Source organism: Sitophilus oryzae, unplaced genomic scaffold (assembly GCF_002938485.1).
Source record: "Sitophilus oryzae breed Bouriz unplaced genomic scaffold, Soryzae_2.0 scaffold_296_pilon_pilon, whole genome shotgun sequence".
Lineage (NCBI taxonomy): Eukaryota > Metazoa > Arthropoda > Insecta > Coleoptera > Curculionidae > Sitophilus > Sitophilus oryzae.
The window spans coordinates 31,818-41,541 of NW_022146858.1; positions in this window are offsets into that span (position 1 = coordinate 31,818).

Sequence of the window (9,724 nt, forward strand, 5' to 3'; positions counted from 1 at the left end):
GTGCTCTTGTAGAATGTAGAATGTTTAGGGGAGTTAATCACGACCTTATAGATCATTGTGTGTTCCCTTTCTTGAGTTATAACGAGTTATAACTCATCATATACAGTCTCAGGGCTTTAACAAAAGCCAATATTTGAGACGACTCACAGAGGCCAGCTCTCCATCCTCGACATCAGACGTACCAAGGTTCATGGCACGAATGGTCGTCGTCTCGGCGCACTCAGTGATAAGGTGTTCTGGTCTTTCCCCATTTTCCCCACAAAATCTGCATTCGCCGTTGTACTCAGTTTCAGCCTACTGAGGTGTTCGTTGAGGAGACAGTGTCCTGTTATAAACCCCGTGACAATCCGAAGATTATTTTTACTTAAATCAAGGAAAACCTTTGATTTTTCTCGGTTGTAAGTTCTGAGGAACTTTTTCGAGTGTCTTAGACCGTTGGAGGACACCCATTCTAAGTTATGGATGGAGTCTTCCAGATTCTTCAGTTCCGCTTTCAGTTGGTTTCGGTTGGAAAACAGAACGGTTCTGGTCCAGTTAGTGAAGTGTTCGCTCCTTTTCTAGCTAGATCATTTGCTTCTTCATTGCCTTCTATCCCTTGGTGAGCAGGCACCCAGAGTAGGAGGACTTTATTTTCTTTCCTAATTTGTTGAGCTTCTCTAGGCATTCTTTGACCAACTTCGAATTGATGGTTACTGAGTTGATCGCGTTAAGTGCTGCTTGACTATCGGATAGGATGGCAATTTCCTGTTTTCGATAATTCCTATCTAAAATAAATTGTACGCATCTTTCGATATCGTAAATTTCTGCCTGAAGGATACTGGGGTAGGTGCCTATTGGTTCGGAGTATTTAGTTTTCGGGCAAAATACTCCTATCCCTGTCCCTGCTTTGGTTTTGGAAACATCAGTATACCACGTGATGGTATGGTCTTTTATATGCTGAGTAAGCGTTTCTTTTTTCCAATCCTTTTTATTACTCAATACTACAGTGAGGTGTTTCTCAAAGTTGTAAATTCTTGGTATGTCATCCACTGGGAGTTGGAGAAGTGGAATTTTCTTTGAGGGGTGTTCCAAGCCCCTGACCTGAAAAATTCTCCCAAGTACAGTTTCCGTGTTGGACATGTTCTCATGGCACCTGTGATGCAAATACATGCCAGTCTCTGTACTTTGCACAGGTTTTGCCTTGCTGTACGTTGCTCTAGTTTTGTATACCAAGCAACTGCTCCATAAGTAATCATGGGTCTTACTATCATGGTATACATCCAGCTCAAAATGTTAGGGGCGCAGCCCCACCTATTCTTCTGCATATCATGAGAGCCTTTGTGGCTTTGCTGGTAATGTTCTTAATATACCTGTTCCAGAGAAGCTTACTATCCAGGGTTATTCCCAGATATTTCACTTCCTGTGATGGCAGTATTTCCTTTCCATATAGATGGATTCTTTTCAAGTTTTTCAAACTTGAAAACAGTTACTCGTACTTCGCTCTCTTATTGTGTGCTCTTATTTTTGCATAAAGAAATATTAACTAAACAATGTATACATTCTTCATAAACTATCTGCAAATATATTCATTCATTTAAAAAAATAATCATCAAAATTGGTGAAGAGGTAGCGGCGGGATGGATGGGACAAAAATCCATTTGAGCTTTTACGTACATATGGATAGATGTTTTTAGTCAGAAAATCACCGTAATATTTTTGCTTGCCAATTTTTTATAAAGAAAAACATTCCACTACAACTTTCTCCGCGATAAATCCAAGCTCGGCGTCGTCTAAAGGTTAAATCTATTAGAAAATTAGTGTGCGCTACAAATCGTAATGTCACAAAAAAACTAAACCCGTTTTTATCACAGATTTATTCACACGGTATAAAATAAGTCTGCGGATTAGATTTGGTTCACTTTATACGGCTATAAGTTCTTTTTGCTTTAGTTGCAAAAGCCCTAGGAACAAATTTCGACAAAACAAAGTTACAATCTTAAAGCAAAAGTTTCCTTCTTTTTTTAAGCGTTTTTTCAAAGTCAAGTCGTAGTGTCTAATGTTTGTAATAAAATTAAATCAGTTTTTCTAAAGCAGCAAAAAAATCAGCTAATATAATATAGTGGGATTCACTTTTTTCTTATATTTAAACTAATAATTCACTTAATTTAAGTAAACCAGAACACATTCAGTGTACCGGCTTGTGATAGTTATGAATATACAGGGTGATACGAAATGTATTCTGAAAATTTCGGCAGCATATTCTGCAGATAAAAATAAGTAAAAAAGTTCGTATAAATGTTTGTCCTAAAATGCTTAGTTTCGGAGATACAGGGTGTAGAAGTTTCATTTTTATTTCGTTTTTTTCCAAATATTTTCTGAACTAACGTCAATATTTAGATGAAATTTGGTGTCTGGGATTTTTTTGACATGAGAAATTTGATTTTGTTGTCAATATGACTCCTACTTCTGGAGGGTGCCCCTTATATATTTTTTAACTGCTTTAAAGGGTAATAACTTTTCGTCCGTACTTGATAAAACAACTGAGTAAAAAATATTTACGGCGTTTTTTACGTAAAAAAATTCACTTGGTAAAAATCGCTACGAGTAATGGTTCTCCAGATATTTGGAATCAAAATTATCAATACCTATCATCGTTGACATAAATTACCGGTTAACTAAATACACTTCCCCAATAAATTAACGCACCACAAAAAATAACCAAAAGTTTCAGTTAAGTTTTTGTCAAAACCACTTATCCGATTTGGACGATTTTTTTTTGAATGATAGGTTATTCTTTCCACAATGTTGCTATACTAACTCTATTTTGATAGGAACCCTTTTTATACTAATACCGGGTGTAGCAATTAAAACGTGTTTTTTTTTTAATAAAATTTGTGACACCCTGTAGAGTTGATCAGTTACAGTATCAAGTTAAAATTGAAATCACATTTTAGCTTTATCTTTTTTTACATTTTGTTTTTTATTTACTCCATTATCTTCCTTATTACACGAGAAACAACATCTTTATAGGATGACATGATTTAATATTGGTTTTAATTAACATTTTTCCATTTTACTCACTACAAGTTACTTACTACTACATTTTACTACTTACAAGTAAGTAGCAGGCTATGGAAAAACACGGATTACCAGTAAATGTCAAATAGATATGCTAGTTTCTGTGCAAACATGTAGACCATTAGTATCTCTGAGCTGAGTTTGAAGGGTCCGAGCTGTTACAAAACGTTGTCTTAATGTTGAGAGTTTCAAAAAACGTTCCTGAATCGGATTGGTTCTTCGATTCCTGCCTTGTCCCGGCCTGCGACAATTACTCCCAGTATCTCTATACCGTTGTAAAGCTCGTGAAATGGTTGAGTGAGTTACATTAAATCATTCACCAATTCTTCGGTAGCTCCAACCTTCCTCAGACAATATTAATGCTTGAGCACATTCTTCGCCAGTAAGATTTCTTGTTTCACGTGCACGTTGCATATTTTTGATATAATAAAAGGACGAAAACGACTGACACTGACAACAAGCATTTCTATTTGACATTTACTGGTAATCCGTGTTTTTCACTAGCCTGCTACTTACTTCAGTGAGTAAAATGGAAAAATGTTAATTAAAACCATTATTAAATCGTGTCATCCTGCCTATAAAATGTTGTTTCTCGTGTAATAAGGAAGATATTGGAGTAAATAAAAAAACAAAATGTAAAAAAAAGATAAGGCTAAAATGTGATTCAATTTTAACTTGATACTGTAACTGATCAACTCTACAGGGTGTCACAAATTTTATTAAAAAAACACATTATAATTGCTACACCCCCTTTTAGTATAAAAAGGGTTCCTATCAAAATACAGTCCTATCATTCAAAAAAAAATGGTCCAAATCGGATAAGTGGTTTTGACAAAAACTTAACTTAAACTTTTGGTTATTTTTTTGTGGTGCGTTAATTTATTGGGGAAGTGTAGTTATCAGACTGAAATAAAAAATTTGAAAGGTTTTTGTGTCAAAAGTTCAACAGAAACTGTTTCATCGTCATTTTTTTCCAGAAAAATTTATGATTAATTTAAAAAAGTTAAAATTTCCCAAATTTATTATTTCAGTCAAATAACTATCTACTCAACGTGTTTGTTTTTTGTCAATAATGACATGTATTGACAATTTCCATTCTAAATATCTTGAGAACTGTTACTCGTAGCTATTTTTAGCAAGAGACATTTTTTACGTAAAAAATTACAATAATATATATTTCTTCACTCAGTAGTTTTGTACAGGTACGGACGACAAGTTATTACTCTGCAAAACAGCTAAAACACATGCAGATGGCACCCTCTACAAATAGTAGTCATATTGACATCAAAATCAAATTTCTCATGTTAAAAAACGCCCAGACACCAATTTTAATCCAAATATTGACGTTACTTCAGAAATTATTTCGAAAAAATCGAAATAAAAATTAAACTTCTACACCCTGTATCTCCGAAACTAAGCATTTTAGGACATAAATTTATACGAACTTTTTTACTTATTTTTATCTGCAGAATATGCTGCCGAAGTTTCCGGAATACAGTTCGGACCACCCTGTATTAATAATGGGATAAAGTGACAATTCGAAGCACCCTGTATATTACTCGCATTATTTAAAGTAACTAATATGTATGTCTTACTTCGTGTTTCTAGCATTTTAGACCAACATTCGAAGCGGACATAATTATTCCGATCATTCATCACGTCCAAGAGAAAGTTGCAAAACTAGACACTATACGTCAAGTTGTTGTCGCCAGAATGGGAAAAAATAGAAAAAAAAACGCACATACTGCGACGGCGAAGACATACAGAGTGTTCGATTTATAGACGTCTTTATTTTCTACACGATTGTGAAGTGTTATATTCGGATTTAACAGGCAATAAAAAACAAATCAATATTTAACATGTTTCTTTTTTTTGTTATTGATTGAATCGGATGGTGTTGAAGAATTGAGGAGTTAGTTCAAAGTTTAATTATTATAATGATTTAAGTCTGATTTATTTTTAAATATCTAAGAAATCAGTCAGACAAAAAACGGTCAAGTCAAAGACGGCTGGGGAATGATAATTAATGATAATTTTAGCGAAGTCAAGCACTAGACGTCATTTTCTTGACCCGTACTCTTTTTTATTTTTCAATGGCTCTTCCTGCCAGTTGGCCAAGAAGGTTGTAATTTATGTTTATAAAAAGTAAAAATTATTTTCAAATGGTGTAGTTTAAAATTCGAGAAAATAGTATATTGTTTTATTAGGAGTAAAAATGATACTTTTTGTGACGAGGCTGTACGTTGTACGTTTGACATTACAGATGAGGCACAAAAAGTCATTTTTACTCCGAATAGAACATGCTATTTTTTCAAACATCACAAATAATGTTTTAAACAATTTTAAACGTTCCAAATAATATAAAAAGATTTACTTTTTTTATTTTTAATTACATATACATACAGGGTGAGGTTCCGACGATGTTCTCTATGAGTATCTCGGAAACTACTGGAGATAGAGAGTCGGTTAAATGGGGAAAGAATTGCAGTTTTGTGGGGTCATAAATATGCGCCTTTCAGATTTTTCAAAAAGTTTATGGTTTACTAGATATTTCGAAAAAAACAAATTTTGGCTATTTTAAAAGTTGTCTCTAATTCCATTATAATCTAGTTTAGACAAAAAGTTTTCAGATAACAGTTGTAGATAATTACATCCCTAATGAGTTTGTGTTCTCCGATTTTTCTAAAACCTGTCATTTTTGAGATATGACACAAACATAGGTTTTTTTTAAATGGAATCCATAGTTGGTCATGACTTCATAAAAACCGCCTTTTTTCAACGATATAAGCTATAATATGTTTTTTTTTACTAAATTACTGAGCCAGTTCTTATCTTTCTTAACTAATTTCACTTAGTTGCCATGGAAACAAGTTCAATCGTCGTTGCTCTCAGAAGTGTGAAACTGTCACATCCAAACTTTGTAAATTAAAATAAACCAAAATTGTAAATATGAATTTTTCAAATGAAGAAAAGCGTGTAGGATTATCGGTTCAACTTTTCTTGATTTCGTTTCGAGGATACGGTGGACGGTGAACGTTACTTACGTTTTTTAGAGAACGATTTTCCAGACATGTAGAAAAGATAAATCTAGATACTCGGCGCATTAATAGAGTGGTTCCAACATGACTTTCATTATGACACACCAATATACTATTTCGTTGTATTTTTGTACTTTTAAGTTTAGGCGTAATTAAATTTTGATTAACAACGTTTCGGTCAGAGGTAAACTAAACCAATTCCTAAAACTACTGAGCGTTCACCCGTGAAAAAGTTGGTTGCAGTCAATCGTGAGGTTTTCCACATAGAATGCCTGCATTGGAGCGTTTTATCAGTGGTTGCCATATCGTAGTTATTTCGGTAGTAGGGTTGCTAAAAATGTTGTTATTGTTTGCAAAAAAAACGACCTCTTTAAATTCACGCTTTTTTCAGTGAGGTTCCCTGTGGACAACCCGAGCTTCCTGTGGACAACCCGAGCATACCTTATCCTGTTTTGACCAAACATGCTCCACATTACCTGACTTCATTGTTTCGTCTTTTTGTACATGTTTTTTGTACTCGCTGAATCGTACATTTAGAGGGCGTTTAGTCTCTCCAATATACGACTCACCGCATTCCGAAGGTACTTACTAGATACACTCCTTCTCTTGTTTCGATGACTCCGGTCTTGTTTTTGTTAGGACACTTCTTAGAGTCGATCCAGATTTAAAGACAGTTTTAATTTTATACTTTTTGGCTATTCGCCTGATCTTTTCTGACGTTCCTTTTACATATGGAATAGTCAAGAGAGAAAGAGCATCCTCCTCAGGTCGATGAACCATTGAGTCAGTTTTACAATTTGATATAATTTTGTCTATGGACTTCTCAGAGTAACCATTCTGAAACAAATCCGTTCTTATATTATTTAGTTCAACTTTAAGTGATGCTTGGTGACTACATATGGTGTTTGCTCGATGACATAAAGTTTTAATTATTCCTTTCTTAGTTGCTTCAGAATGGTTTGACTGGAAACTTAAATATTGTCCCGTGTGTGTGGGTTTTCTGTATACAGAAGTCTTAATAGATCCCCCATTTCTACTAACAAGGACATCTAGAAACGGTAGACAGAGGTACTTCTCTTTCTCTATCATAAATTTGATGGAATCATTTTGTGAATTGAGATGACGAAGATAAAGGAATCCAACTGTCTATCGGTTCCGTTCTAGAGTATGAAAGTATTGTCAACATATCGAAGCCAGATTTTAGGTTTGACGACTGCAGAACTAATGGCATGTATAGCTATCACTAGAGAAAGCGAGGAACCCATCGGCAAATCATCATTTTTTTCATCATTTTCAGCATAAAACTTATCTTTAACTTAAAAGTAAGAATTGTGCAGACAGCACATCAAGAGTTCCATTACTCCTCTAAGAGGCAGCGAAGTTCTTTCAGAAAATGTTATGTCTGCTTTCAATCTAGCATCAACAATGACTAACGATTCCTCCAAGGGGACGTTAGTATATAAATTCTCCGCATCAAAACTAACAAGTTTGTCTGAAGGTCCTAATTCTATGTTCGTAAGTAAGTAATTCTATAAGGTGTTTTGAATTATTTACAAACGAAGTTGTTTTTCCTACTAATGATTGAACAATTTGAAGAAGAAATCTACTTAAATTGATAGTTGCTGAATCTCTTGAACTAGTGATAGATCTCAGTGGCACACGATATTTGTAAATTTTTGGTAGCCCATAAAGATGTGGTGGTTTACTGTGATGTGGTGTAAGCGACGCTCTTAAATTATCAGGTATGAAATTCTTATATTTCTATAAAGCTCAGTAGATTTTTCCTTCAATTGTCTTAGTAGGATCACTAGATATTAAGCTATATTTGCCCTTAGCTAGAGTCTCCACGATTTTACTATCGTAATCATGAGTATCGAATATAACTGTGGCCTTTGTCCGCTGGTAAAATCTTAATAGTGTCGGCTTTCCGAAGTTCTCTAATTGCAGCTTGTTCTTCTTTGGTGATGTTTGACGTCCGCTTTTCCGCTTTTCCAGGACTGTTTTCCACCTTAGTTCATTTGCATCTAGAGCCTCAACTCTCAAAGTTTCTATTGAACTTATAATGTCCAGGGTTGGTGTATTTTTGGAGCAAGGACAAAGTTGACACCTTTGCTCAAGATTTGTTCTTCAAAACTGGAAAGAACCCTAGAAGATAAATTGACGATTTTTGACAAAACTTTTTTCTGATAATTTATTTAACGTATGGCCATATTAAGACACAAAAAAGAAAAAATGACAAACGAGCGTTTAACAAATTTATATAATCTATTGATATATCATAGTAGAACAATAATAGAATGTCTGTTAATCATTTTATTCGTAAAAATAACGTTTTTATTTTTCTGCTATTACATAACTGCCAAATATTTCATAAAATCCTAGAAAAATTCAGGGTAAATATGAAAGTTTCGGTACGCAAAACGTAAACAAGTCGTCTCGGTATCAATAAAGTCATCGGCCTTTCCCGCGTGCAATACGCGCACTTGATAATGGAAGAAAACCTTGCAAAACGCATACCAGCAGTGAAACTTGAGAAATTTATATGACTCATTTTTGTTTATGTTATTATTATTATTAACTAATCGATTCTGTGTTGTAATATAGATAAACGTATAGTTTTTTTAGTTTTTTTTAATAATTTTCAATATTAGTTTCTAAAATATTTACTTTGTGTTATGTAAGTTGATCTTTGGTCAATAATTTACTTAATTTTCCTAATAAATTGTTTTTAAAATATAACTTATGCTTTTCGTCTTCCAAGATTTATACTTTCGAAAGAGACAAAATTATTTAATTCGAGCATGATGAAATTACGACACGGAGGCTCCAAGAAGATCGACAGTATATACAGGGTGCGTCTCAAAAATGGCTCACTCCTATAACTTTTTTATTTTTTCAGATAAAAAAACGAGATTTGGTATGTTAGTATATGACATAAATTAGGATTGATTGGCGTAGTCAATTGTTTTTGGTCAGTTCCTGTTTCACCGGAAATGACTACAACTTTGGATTATTCGATAGAAAATGACACTCTGAATAGAATGACATATATGTCAACTTGGACATTTTCGCATATGGTTTATTTGAAATTTTAACACACGGTTCATAACGACAATTTGACTCAAATACCAAGTGTGTGGTACCAAATTACTAGTAAAAAAATGCTTTTTTCAAATATGCTAATGAGCCGCACTTGTTCCGTTTGAAAAAATTGAGATATATGATTAAAATTACGATTTGGACATCTTTTAACCGGCCAGGACAAGACATGAAAAACAGACGATCAAATTTATTTTTCCAAGGCTCCTTGATTAAAAATTAGTGTTTTTGGCTCATCCATGGAACTCTAGATTGAAATTTAAAATTCGATTTTTTTGAAGTGAAAATATCAAAAGTTGACATATGATATGTCATTCTCTATCGAATAAAGTAAAAATATACCGAAGGTACCATTTAAAAATCAAAAGTTAAATTTCTTGAAAAAAAATTCCGAAGAAACAGGAAATGACCAAAAAGAATTGATGAATCGTCAATCAATCCTAAAATATGTCATATACTAACATACCAAATCTTGTAGATCGTTGTGTTGGGATTCGCTCAAAACTACTTCGTTCAGTATCGCCTCTTTT